The sequence below is a fragment of the Tiliqua scincoides genome, chromosome 2 (genome assembly GCF_035046505.1).
Source record: "Tiliqua scincoides isolate rTilSci1 chromosome 2, rTilSci1.hap2, whole genome shotgun sequence".
In the NCBI taxonomy this organism is placed as follows: Eukaryota; Metazoa; Chordata; class Lepidosauria; order Squamata; family Scincidae; genus Tiliqua; species Tiliqua scincoides.
Window position 1 is genome coordinate 210,472,627 of NC_089822.1, and position 13,995 is coordinate 210,486,621.

At 43.7% G+C, this 13,995-nt stretch overlaps 1 protein-coding gene and 1 pseudogene across 1 annotated transcript in view; both read left to right on the top strand.

The window, feature by feature from the left end:
* Nucleotides 1-13,995, top strand: part of PRKCD (protein kinase C delta) — a 96,462-nt gene that overhangs the window by 44,850 nt on the left and 37,617 nt on the right. The gene's annotated exons all lie outside the window — the stretch shown is intronic.
* Nucleotides 6,071-7,382, top strand: LOC136638935 (uncharacterized; annotated as a pseudogene).

Sequence of the window (13,995 nt, forward strand, 5' to 3'; positions counted from 1 at the left end):
AATGCAGCTAGCATCTACCCTATTGACTTTCTCCCCTGTCCATCATTCTTTTCTTGCCTTTCTGTTTTCCAACCAGAGCATATTAAGCAGAGTAGGTATGACCACCATGAGTGCACCCACTGCAGTGTTGGAAACTTGAGGACCTGCTGTGTAAGACGTAGCAAAGAAATAAAGCAAAGCATAAACTGTTGTGGTGCTTTCTTTGTTGCTATTTAAATAGGTTTTTTCCAAAAATATACGGCAATTTTGTGTGTGCAAGTCGGAAAGTGTCCACCTTGTGTACACGTGCTGCAGGTTGGCCACTCCTGTATTAGACCATTACTTTGCCAAAACTTCAATGAAGCAAAGTTCAATTTTATAGTATACCAGTACCTTAAATATTTTAGTCATTAGTTTTCTAATGCTCTAACAGACAAAAACACATGCATGATATATCAGGTAAAGAATGATGTTACTTAACATTTTTATATTCCATTTAAGAATGTACAGTGGTGCCTCGCAAGACGAATGTCTCGCACACCGAAAAACTCGCAAGACGAAAGCATTTTTGCGATTTTTTCTGGTGACTCGCAAGACGAATTTTTCTATACCGTGCTTCGCAAGATGAATTTTTCCTATGGCCGTGCTTCGCAAGACGAATTTTTAAAATTAAAAAGTTGAAGTTTTGTGCTTGAAATTTTTGAAATCCTCTGTACAGTATGTATGCCTTTAAAGAGCACTTAATAAACACTTTGTAAACCAAATTTGACTTTGTTCTGACTTTTTTTGCCCATAGGAACGCATTAATTAAATTTCAATGCATTCCTATGGGAAACCGTGCTTCGCAAGACGAAATTTTCGCAATACGAAACAACTTGCGGAACGAATTAATTTCGTCTTGCGAGGCACCACTGTATTTCACAGAGGGCTTTGGACACAAGTTGCGTAAATACACATCTGTCATTAAAAAAATGGAAGCTACTGTTTATTTAAAATAATGAAAGACTTGAAGAAAGTAAATTCATAGTAATTGTTTTCTCATTTACTCCGGGGAAGAATGAAATACTTTACTGATGACTTATTTATTTAGAATGCTGACACAGGCACAAATAAGAACTGCAGGGACCCTAAGGCATGCTTGGTTTCAGTTAATACATTTATCTGCTAAACACTGATAGGATTCCGGTGCCTTATAAAGGGAGACAGTGATTCAAAGCAAAGATTGCAAAAACAGGATAAAGGAAACAAGACACATTTGTCTCCTATCTCGAACTTATTAATGCAACTGGATTCTACACTTCTTCTGGGCAATGGAAATGAATCTGGAAAATGATAAATGAAGTGTTGGGTAGAAAAGTTAAGCTATTATGGCCACTATCCAAGGAGATGACATGAGCAGAATCACACGGGCTGCTGCAAGCTTCTTAGTTTACTCTCACCTGAATTGGTGCTATTACTGAAGAAATCAGCCACTGTTAAGAGAGCAGCTAGTGTCATTGGATGTGACATGTCAATGATGTGACATGCAAAATGTAGTCTGCATACTTCTGACAAGGAAAAAGGGCAGTGCCAATGGGAGCAGTATTTGATACACAGTATTCAACTTCCAGGTGTTCTTAGTGTTTCCCAGAACAGTCTTGTGTTTGCTGGCACATGTACAAGGGTGGGAGTGGGAAAGGTCAGTTCATAAAAACATTTTTTTTCACATTTCAGGAATTGAAATCTATGGCCAAAATAAATTGATCTGCTTCTGGAAAGAAAATATATGCTATTCAGAGCAAATTGCAAAGCAATAAAATATATTTCATTTGACCTGTGCTTTCAGGTAATCATTCTTAAGTAAACAAAATCTGAAATACATTATATTTAAAAAATGATACCAACACTGTAAATGGAAGAAAAAGAAGAGTTCATAAGAGCTCCTTGGTTTTTTGTATACACTCTTGCGTTCCACCATTCTGCCAGTTTGCTCTTTAAAAAAAAAAAAAATTAGATTGATAGCTTCTGTTTAGGTGCTTCTTTATTTCTGAAGTTTATGTTGAATTTACATTCTTTTAAAAATATAATGTCCAAATTGCAAGGAGCTCATTTTGCCACTAAGTGTTGCTATAATGTTGATCATCTTCAGTGGGATGTTAGCACAAGAATGCTTCAGAAGCTCATTTTCACCATGTCCAGTCTGAGGACAACTGGCAGCTACGTGAATTCTATGATTTGTAGTACTATTACAAGAAATATTATAACCTTAACTATTCTACCATCACCTTTTGAAGTGGAATAATTAGATATATTGACCAGAAAACCAAACCTCAAAATCCTTAGTGGTTAGGGCTGTATGGTTCACCACAGCAGTAATTACGTACAACATGAGTACAGCTTCTGTTGTTTGACTAAGGATGCAGTCCTGACTGCACCCTAGGCCAGTGCAAGTCCCTTGCACTGGCCCAGGAGGGTCACAAAAGTGCCGTAAAGCATTTTTGTGCCTCGTCAGCTGGGTCAGCGCAGGGAATTGTGCTGGCCCACAGGGACTGCATCCAGCCTCCACACTGACTTGGGGTGGGAGGGTTGCATTGGCTAAGCTCAGCCGACACAGGGGTCTGGGGGGGCAGATGGGAGGGAGGTGTTCTGGGTGGGAGGCGAACGGGTGAAGGGCAGTCCCGTGGGCGGGCGGGAAGCAGGAGGCGGGGCTGGGACCCAGCTGTTATGCCGGATCCCAACCCTGCAAGCAGCGTGTAGCAGCTTGAAGCCACTCTGTTCTCCTCTGACTTGTGGCACCTCAGGAGGTGGCACATGTCTGAGGAGACCCATTGGGGCCATGGTGGCTTACCCAGGGGTAAGGGGAAGGTGTTTCCCCTTTTCTCTGTTTGAGCCACTTCTGGCCCCAATCTTGCTCTGGATACAGCACAGGCCTTCTGGTGCAAGCTGTTAGTGCTATAGCATCCTAAGAATAAGTATGTTCTTTGTTCTTTTTGCAAAGTGAAAGTGTTTTCCTTGTGTCCCTATGACAATACGCCTGAAATATGAAATTTGCCTGTGAAATTTCAGTCTCTGTGATGCTATGCTTTTTAATGTGGGTAGTAAAATGAATTGTATTTTCATTTTCACAGAGTTCTAAAGAGCAGTTCTTTGGGTATTTTGATTTGCTAGTTTTGACCAATGTTCACTCTCAAGTGTTTTGTAACAGTGATATGCTGCTTTTAAAATGAATCAATTCTATTTCCAATATCTGGTGAAACAGTTATCAGTAGACTAGTTATTTGCTCCATGCATGAGCAGAAGCAGAGAGTTTAAACTATTATGGGACTGATGGCCTAGAATGCCTTTCCTGGGATCAGATATTGCACTAGCTTAAGTGTAACATGCTGCAGCTACTGTCTGTTACCAAACTAGCTTAGTGACATGTGGAAGCCCACGTACATGAGTAACAAAATGCATGCATTCTTGAGAACTTGACCATTGGCTCATGGTGCGCTTCAAAAGACCTTAGCATTTGCAAAAGATGATAGATATAGATGTATGAACAGTATTTTTTAATTAGGTGGATAAACTTACAACTGAAGGGAGGGAAAATAAAGAATGAGAATACAATCAATTAATTAGGCATCAATGATTCAGGTGGTTATGTTGCCTTTAAAATGGCACTAGGTTGTCAAGCACTGTTTCTGGAAAGAGGGAGGGAGATGCAAGGCAGTGACACAGGAGCAATGTGTGGGGAGTGTTTCCCTGGGGAAAACAGGTCTTTGATGAATTGAAGGGTCTAGAACAGGCAGAGAGAGAGACCAGGAACTTAAGCCAAGGTATGGAGAAGTGACATGACTTGGTTTGCAATAATAAAGGAGCAAGTTTCAAGATGTGGCACATCTTTTAAACCAACACTTTAATAAATTCACTATTCTCAGGGGAGAACTTACCTCCTCACTTATACATGGACACCTTGGCTTCCTTCCTCTTGATTTTTGTCACTTTGTTGTTTTGACCATTTCCAATTAACAGTATAGCCATATTTCAAATTTCATCCATGTTCTTTCCCCAAAGTGAACACCAACTTTATTCTGGCTTAAGCATCGTTAATTTTCTGGCACTTTTGAGAGAATCTCCTTTGTTGTTTGCTGTATTGTGGTGTGACCACCCATCATTTCTGCTCATTGGTCTCCTATATTAGTCCATAGGTATTTGGAACAGAGGAAACAAGAGGCTGTAGCAAAGTACAGGTTATATCACTGGTAGATCTAGCTCAAAGTTACAGTGTTGCATAAGCCTTTGAGAGACACAATAATGAATGAACAATATGGAATAAGTGTGACTGTAATAATGAAAAATGGTTCATTTCTCTATAGAAGAATTTGAGCATTATAAAATCTGTACAACATTTTAACTAAGTTGTTGAGGAATTGTTGTGTATTTGAATATATGTCCTGAAAGAGATAATACCACATCCTGATCTGTAGGTGTCAGCTGTTCCATTCCACCAATAGACACAATACACTATGTATTGGTGGAATGGAATAGCTGACACCTACAGATAGGATTGAATATAGTATTCAGTGTACTGTATATGTCAGGGACAAGCGGTGTAGGGGTGGAAGGTGAGGCAATACCCCACTGGAGTTCTCTGAAAAGTGCCACTGCTGTAACTGTGGTCATGCAAACAGTTGCAACCCTCATGCTTCAGCCATTCAGAACACATGGGTTGTGAATGTTTGCGCACTCACAACTTTAGCAGCAGTGGCAGCACTTTTTGAAGAACACTGGCAGTGTGTTACTGCCTCACTTTCAACCCCCACACCCCACATCACAGATATGTTATAATTTTATTTTTTCCTAGGTTTCTCTTGTAATAAAGAAGTTTATTTCATGCAGTTGAAGCCAGAGTTATATGAACGATTAGACTAGGTTTAAAGTAAACATTTTGCCCAAACAAACACATGAGAGTTACCTGACAAGGGTCAAATTCTTGTTGCTTAGAAGTGCAGCGTGAGAAAATATTTTTTATAATCTTGTTCCTTTGAAGTTTGAATGTGTTGCTGTTGTGAGACACAGGGAAATAGAAACTTGATTTGGGTGTTTGATAATAAAATATATTAAGAGACATAAAAGAAACAACTCACAAGTTCTCTAAAAATATTTCATGCTTCTCACATTCGATTTTGAGACATTACAGAACAAAATATTATTTGAAAACATACAAATGTTTAAGAAAACATTCTGTTACATTTGGGGGAAATAGGTTGTCTTGGAATTTTATTATATGATTAGCGCTGCGTATATCAACATAAGCTTGTGTTTAAATAAAAGCCCATTGTGCAGATTTAGTCAAGAAACTGAACTACATTTAAGGCCCGGAAATTTCTGAAAAACTTCAGGGGGAATTTTGCCCTATGTCACGAAGTTCAGAAGTTTCACTAACCTTCTGGAGAGACTTTTCAGGGGTGCAGGAGACTGAAGTGAGAAGCAGGCAGATGGGAAAACCCCACTGAACATGTCTGCATTTGTTTGCACAACTCTGGGTTTCTGATTTTGTGATGGGGGAAAAGATTGGTCTTCCTTTCTCATCCCTCTGTTGTATTGTTGGAACACTTCAACAGGCCTCTTTGCCAAGAACTCCCACTGCTGTATTCTTCAGTAGCAGCAACAATAGTTAAGAGCCTGTTGCTCAGGTTTGTGTCGTTTCTAGTACCCACATACTATTGTGAGTTTCTCTGTTGTTTGCATAACATAAAGAGGTGGGGCAGGCATACATATAGAAGTGAAGTGAACATCTTAGTTAAGCTGCATCAGAGCTCCTTTTCATAACATCTTCGGCAGTGCGATGTTCTGTCATCAGAAGTTTCTTCCAGTTACTCAGAATCCTTCCGTTAATAGAAGAGGTCCTTGCATAAGTGCAACTTTCTCTTTCTGCAAGTGGAAAGAATTTCAGACAGCATAGTGCTACTCCACAGCAGGTTAGGATAAAATTGTTTTTAACAATTGATTGCTGTGCTTGAAGCACTTTGTGGCACGAACAGTTTTTGTACTCTGCTGTTGCATTGGATGAAACAAAGGACTCTGGTTATTTCATCCTCATGAAATTAAACAAAAAAGTACATAAAACATGTACATTCAGTTGAAGGCCTGGCATTACTTTGGATCAGAAAAGTTTGGACAAGTACAGTGCAACCTTTTTTTGTACCATTATTGGTGAGTCACAATGTTGACTGGATGCTATTCCATCTGCTGGCAATTTCATTACTCACTATTAACTTCTTCTGGCTAAGGTAGATCTAGTAGATTCACACTAATCTTTCTGTTAAGTTCCCATTAACTTATCAAGTAGGAACTGACTTGTAGGAAAGGTCAGAAGGAAGTAGGAACTGGCCTGTAGGAAATGAATATTAATATAGATCTAAAGCCGCTGGAGTGGCTTGACGTTGCAGCCTATTGGTGATGGCTACAAGGTCATTTATCACAGCAGCCCAAAGCCTCACAACAGCATTGGCACTGTTGTTTCAAGGCGACTTCGTGACACAGTCACAGAGGTTGGACATCACGATGATCGCCTCATGAAGATCGTACTTGTTGTGGCAAAGCAGTATGTTCACTACTTCTCCACTGCAGACTGGCTGCACCGACAGTGCAAAGGATGCCTTCTGGCAGCTGCTTGACGAGAAAGTCAAAGAGGTTCCTGCAGCGGACTACATCGTTATTGCTGGTGACCATAACAGCTATGTTGGCGAAACAGCAGATGGCTATAGTAGCCATGGCAGCCACAGATTTGGCAACCGTAGCAGTGATGGCGAAAGAGTCCTCGACTTTGCCAATGCCCAGAACCTCGTCATCGCCAGCAGCTGGTTCCAGAAAAGGCCTTCACACCATGCGACCTACTGCAGCAGCAGCATGCCATCGCAGATAAGACTTCATCCTCATACGTCCCCACGATCTGAAGACGGTCCTTGACACCAAAGCAATCCTGTTCGAAACAGTCGCAACTCAACATCCCCCACTCATTGCTAAGTTACACATCAAGCCGCCAAAACAGCAACGTCAGGAGCGCAGCAGAATCACATACATCAAGTGTTGGTGTATACAGGAGGAGACCGAACTCGTCGTACGCATTCAGCTGTCAGCCATGACCGTTGAAGAAACGAGGCAAAATGTGACACGCCATTAGCAAGTCCGCACGCGTAACACTTAGTGTGACAAAGCCTGGCAGACGCCAAATTGACTGAGACACCCGGCTCTGGACCAATGACGTCAGTGCAAAGGTGCAAGAAAAAAAGCGGCTCTACCATGTCTTCCTCAACAGCAAGATGCCTGCCAACTGGCAGAAGTACCGGGAAGCTCATCGTGAAGCAAAGAAAGCTGTTGCATCCGCGAAAGCCGCACACTATGACAATGTCTACAAGAAGTTGACATACGTGATTTGAAGCCATTTGTGATTTTCCTGCAGAGCTTAGATTGTAATGAATTATATACCTGTGGGTTTGGAGATTGAATAGAAGAGTTAGATATAAATGAGATCTAATATTAAGTTTAATCTTTATTGCATCAAATATTATAAAAGATATTATGTATGTTTGTAAGTCTGTAGTAGAGATAAGTGGAAGTCTTTTAAAATTTTGTGTTAAGTGTTGTCTTGAGTTCAACACTGTAATTAAAATAATAAACAAGTTCTTAAAAAAAGAAAAAAAAGAAAAACAGATTCAAGCCAGCCTTAAAAAGAGCCAGGAACTATAAAATAGCAAATGTAGGTGGGATTGGGGATCCACAGGTGGCCTTTGCTGATGGGTCCCCTCAAATATGGATGCCCTGGATAAGAAAATCACTCAACTTCCTTGCTTCTGCAAAGTAAACAAAAGAAACTTAACATACGTTAGGGCAGGGGTGCTCAGACTTTTTTGGCTCGAGAGCTACTTGGAAACTCAGCAAGGCCTGGAGATCTACCAGAGTTTTTTTTTACAATAAGAGCATTTGCCATAACAGAATTAGACGTGTTGGGGTCAACCTTATGCATGTCTGCTCAGAAGTAAGTTCCATTAGAGTCAGTGGGGCTTACTCCTGTGTAAATGTGGACAGAATTGCAACCTCAGAGCCCAACCCTATGGTGTCTCCTCAGAAGTAAGTCCCATGCTAGTCAATGGGGCTTACTCCCGGGTAAGTGAGGAGAGGACCACAGCCTCAGAGGCAGATCTACTGAGAAGCAAGCCCCATCCGAGTCAACGGGGCTACTCCCAGGTAAGGAGTAGCGGCCAGGCGGCGCTCGTCCTCCCGCCGGCCGCAGCCTTGCAGCGCCCGGCGCCCAAGGAGAGCGAGATGCAGCTGGGGGCTGGGAAGGGAGCGAGGCCGCCCGCGGATGCTGGGCGGGAGGGGGACGGAGGCGGCGGCGAGGGGAGGAGGGGGCCCGATGCCCCCCGCCCGGCTTACCGGCCTCAGCAGTAGCACTGCCTCCAGTATAGATGCTATTGAATCACGCATCAGAAAACTGCTGCATGAAGGTGTCTCTGTTCACTTGGTACTTTATCAGAAATCAGTGTTTTTGCACAACTGACTTAGAGGTGAGGTGATCTTGGAGACAGATGAATTCTGACCTCTCACTGCTTTGACCAGATAGGCAAGAGTTTGGAGAGAGTGACGTTGCAGGCAGCCGTGTTTTTCCATGGTTTGGTAATGTTGAGGCCAAGCAAACTTCTGTGTTGCTTCTCCTCTTGCCCTGATGGTAATTGAGATTGTGTCATGACGGAGAGAACTCTTTTATAATTATTGTTGTAAAGCGGGGGGGCCCCCTACTGGGCTCACGGGGTGCTGCTGCGCGGGAGTCTCCTCCTCCACCTCCCTCGCAGAGTGATGCCCGCATCCTGGGGGGGCGAGCGGGACGGAGGTTCCTCAGCTGAAGGCTATCTCCGGGGGAGCTGCGGGGAGGGCCGGGGCTCCATCGCCCAGGCGAGCAGGCAGCCCCTTGTCCTCCCCTCCCTCCTCCGCGGCCGCCTGTCCGTCCGTCCCTCCCCCCCGCCCGGCTGCCACTGCGGCTTGGCTCCGCCGCTCGCTCCTCCGCCCCCCAGCCAGCCAGCTAGCTAGCTAGCTCTCCTCCTGCCTCGCCCACCAAGCCCGCATCAGCGGCCGCGTCAGTGGGGCGGGAGGGAGCCAGGCAGGGGGAGCTACGGCGGCAGCGCGGGGCTGGGGGGCGCTCCGGGGCTCTTTCCCGCCCTTCATTGAATTTCATTGGCCCGCCATGTTGAAAGGGGTGGGAAAGAGCCCCGGAGCTTCCCGATTGGCCCGGCGCCGCGAGTGTCCCAGATGCGATGGCAGGCCAATCGGGAAGCTCCTGGGCTCTTTCCCGCCCCTTTCAACATGGCGGATGGGAGGCTCGGAGCGCGATCGACCGGATTTTGCTTCGCGAGCTACCGGTCGATCGCGATCGACGTTTTGAGCACGCCTGCGTTAGGGTGAGCACGACATCTACTGGCTTGCCAAGATACGGCACTGCCAAACCAAGGATATCAAAGTTTTGAGGCATAAAAAACAAGAGAGGGCAACTGATTAGCAATCAGAGGCAACGAATGGTGGCGTACGCACTTCCAGTAGATCCCCACAGAAGAATTCCCGCACCCACCACTTTCTCAAACAATCGCCACTCATGGACCTGTTCAGCCACTTGTACCTGAAGAAGTCACAGAGGCACTGAAACAAATGAAGCCGGTCAAGGCGATGGGTCCTGATGACATTGCCGCCGAGCTCTGGAAATCGTGTTGCTGGAACCTGGTCGATTGGCTCACGTGCTTCTTCAACCAGATCACTGCCAAGCAGAAGACCCCTGCCGACTGGCAACACAGCACAACCATCCCAAAGAGCAAAGGCAGCCCTGCTGACTGAGCAAATTACTGGCTGATCCACCTCCTCCCTCACATAATGAAAATCTTCAATAGGATCGTCGACCGCTGTATCCACGACGTCATTCAGCTCTTGACGAACCAAGCAAGATTTGTTAGTGGTTGCAGCACAACAGACGCAGTGCACGCTTCCCATCTCCTGCTCAAAAAGCACCAAGAAAAGCATAAGAACATAAGAACAGCCCCAATGGATCAGGCCATAGGCCCATCTAGTCCAGCTTCCTGTATCTCACAGCAGTCCCACCAAATGCCCTAGGGAGCACACCAGATAACAAGAGACCTGCATCCTGGTGCCCTCCCTTGCATCTGGCATTCTGACATGGCCCATTTCTAAAATCAGGAGCTTTTGCAATCAGGAGGTTTTTGCAATAGCAAAAAAAGCACATTGCCTTCATCGACCTTGAAAAGATGTTTGATCGCATGCCACATGACTTCATCTGGTATACACTGTGTAGCCAAGAAGTGCCAGAAGATCTTGTTTGATGGCCGAACCTCTTGTACAAGGATCCGAAGAGTTGTATGCAGGCTGTCGCTGGAACACTGAAAGACTTCCACATTACCGTTGGCATCCACCAAGGTTCAGTGCTCTCTCCGCTGCTGTTATCATGATGATAGATGTCATCACCTGTGATCTGTGGCATCACGGACACGTCTCTATGCAGATGACGTTCTTCTCGCATCCCACAACCAGGCAAGACCTTGAGCAGCAAGCACAAGTTTTGAGTGACCATCTCACATTGTTTAGCCTCCACCTCGACGTCAAGAAGGTGGAGTAGATGATGACAAACCCCAATGAGCTCGGGACAATCTGTGTAAACAGCATCAACCTGCCTTGTGCTGAGACATTCTGATACCTTGGCTCAACAATCGCTGCCAATGACACCCTGAGTCACGAGACCACTGCGCTAGTAAACGCAACTTAGTCAAGTGGCACAGGATAACTAGTGTCCTTTGTGACAAGAAGATCAGCGACCATCTCAAGTCAAAGATCTACTGGATGGTCATCTGAGCAGAGCAGAATGCTGGCTGACGACAAAAGAAACTGAAAGTCACCTAGGCATCATGGACACAAAGATGCTGTGTTGGATCAATGGTATCACTCGTTTTGACCATGTCCACAGTGACGACATCCGGCAACAGTACGGCATCGCTCCCATTGCCAACAAGTTGAGAGAAGCCCTCCTTCAATGTACAGTCATGTTCTGTGTGCCAACAGCGATAAGCTAGCACAAAAGGGCCTTCAGTTGGAGGTCACCAGCGAATGACTGAAGGGCCAACCAAAGTAGCACTGGCTGTACGGTGACATGAATATCACCTGCCTACATCCAGTCCAAGCCCATGACCAAGAGAAATGGCGACTTCAATCTGAAATACCGAACCTCACGACCACATGGGACAAACGCAGAAGAAGAATAAGAAGATAGGTCTTAAATAGGAATAAAACCTGCATCTTTAAATATGAAGAATGGTAACGTTTGGCCTAGTTCTTGCCAGTGTGTGCAATATTTCAGTAATTAAGAGGGTTTAAATACAATACAATACAATACAATATAATACAGGTATTTATATACCGCCTTTCTATGTCCTCAGATTTCTCCTCGGACTTTATTCAAGGCGGTTTACATGGGCAGGCAATTTAAATCCCCGTAGGGATTTTTACAATTTGAAAGGTTCTATCTTTCAAGAAACCACAACAACCAGATGTTTCTTTCTTGATCTGGCCGCACATTCTGGCCTCCATCCTCCCATGCTCAGAGCAGATGGAATAACTCGGCTCAGCTTGTCAGCTGCTTCAAGGTCGCACGGTGCCGGTGGCTTCGAACTGGCGACCTTTGGATGTTATCTTCAGGCAAATGGAGGCTCAACCTTCTAGACCAGACCTCCTGCCCTAAATGGTATTATGGGTGTTTATTTACCCTTTTAATATTTGATTCCATTACTTTTAACTATTTTTTAATTAACCAATGAACCCTCCTTTTTTCTTCTTCTGTATCCCCTAGTATAGTGTCCAATCTTCCTTGTGTCAGCCCTACAAAACATTTTACTTTATTTCCTTCTTTTTCCCCCCAGTTTGAATTGGCAACTCTCAGCTACATTCTATCACCACACAGCTGTTGTATAAGCCATTTCTGCCCAAGGCTGCATATATGCAACAGGGATTAAGTGTGTACACTTGTGGGCTGGGCAGAAATGGGTTAATGTTACTACTATATAAGTAAAACTTGTAGCTGAACAAAACAGGAAGTGATAAAAAGGTTGCATTTAACCATAGCTGCACGGGTTTAGTTTCACTACTAATTACTAAGAAGTATGAACTGAAATCTGTTCTAAATTAAGTAGCATCACTACTACTGGATTTAAATAAATTGGGGATTTCTAGCTCGCTCGATGCAAGTGGGGAGATCTAGAAAATCAACAGTTATATCAAATAATGCAAGAGAGTAAGATTTTTTTAAAGTATAAATTGTATAGTTGATAAAGATTCTTGATATTGGATCTCAATTATAAACAGGACACGCATTTTTCTTTCTGTGTAGGGTTCTTTGAAATGTATTATGTTGCCTATTCCAAAAGGAATATTGACTAAGGGCGCAATCTTATCCTGTGCCGGAACAGGCAAGCCAAGAGGCTTGCGCTGTATCCAGTGCAGGATAGGGGCCCAAAGTGACTTAGCCAGAGAGGTAAGGGGAAACTTTTCCCATTACCTTTAGGTAAGGCACCCTGGCCCCTATGGGTCTCCTCAAACTTGCACCACCTCCTGAGGTTTCACGAGAGTGGAGCAGCTTGACGCCACTCCAAGCTCCCCTGGAACGGGGGTTGGGATCTGGCATAACTGCTAGGCCCCAGTCCCCCCACCCACCCACCCCTGGGGCTGCCCACTGCCCACACTTCCCCTGCTCTGGAACACCTCCTCCCCGCCCAACCCAGAGTCTTGTGTCGGCCGAACACGGCCAATGCAAGACTCGGTATCTCCATCAGCACGGAGGCTTGTTATCAGTCTCCACAGGCTGTTGTGCCTTCACGCACCTAGACTCGCAGCCCTCCTATGCTAGCGCAAGGGACGCCAGCCTAACTCAATTTCAGGATTGCGCTGTAAATTATTCAATTTAGGAGGGGCTAGTGGAATGAGGTAGAGGAGCAAGCAGACAAATATGAAGGCATATTTAATGATTTGAAGAAGTTTTCATGATCGTTAAGCTGTTCACAATGGTTTTTTCTAAAAATTGCATTTAAGTACATTGGCATAGGGCTCTTAATAAAAATATCTCTTCTAAGCATTGCCTGTTGATAGTGAATCACATGCCATCTTAGCACTAGTGTAGCTGTGCTGTTGTAACAGCTAGCAGCCTTGAGGGGTCAGTGACATGTTTTAGTGTTTAAAATTGCTGTGTAGGATTCATTGCTTGGGGTGTGCAAATCTCTCTGTTGAAGAACTCAAGTCGCTAATGCAAGCAGAACTTGAAAAGTGATCCCAATAATTAATGGAGGTTAGAAAGTATGCCTGATGATATAACTGAGATATGGAAATTCTAGTCTTCCTTCAATATATGGAAGTTGCACCCTCTTTAAGAAATTCTTGGTGGGGAAGAAACCCACAAAATTTTCCTAAACAAAATATAAAATTTATATATCTGTATGGTGTATTTATAAAGGAATTGCATGTAGTATTTATATAATGTGAGGAATGATATTCATTAAAATAAAAATATTAACTTAAATTTTAATACATTTAAAATATTAACTTTCCCCAAAGGGACAAATTTAAAGGAGCCTATCTGTCTAGGTCCAAAGCTATTTCATTTGTGAATTTATTAATATTCAATGTAACAATCTGCAACATATTCCTAGTAATCAATATTACTAAATATTTAATGACTTCTGAATACTATCAAAATTGTCGAGCACTATATACGTTACATGCCTTATCACCAAGTGGCATTGTTCAGATTTTGTTGTGATATGAAAATTTAGACATAAATCAACCAATATCCAACTCAGAATGATGTCTGCATTTCAGTGGCCTATAGAGGTGGGAGGGGTTGAGAGAGGGAAACTCCACAGTTATTCAACTATGTTGAAATTTTTAAAAAGTATCCTGTACACAACGATCATGCATTAGTAGTTCTTGAAAGGATATGTTTTATGGACAGCT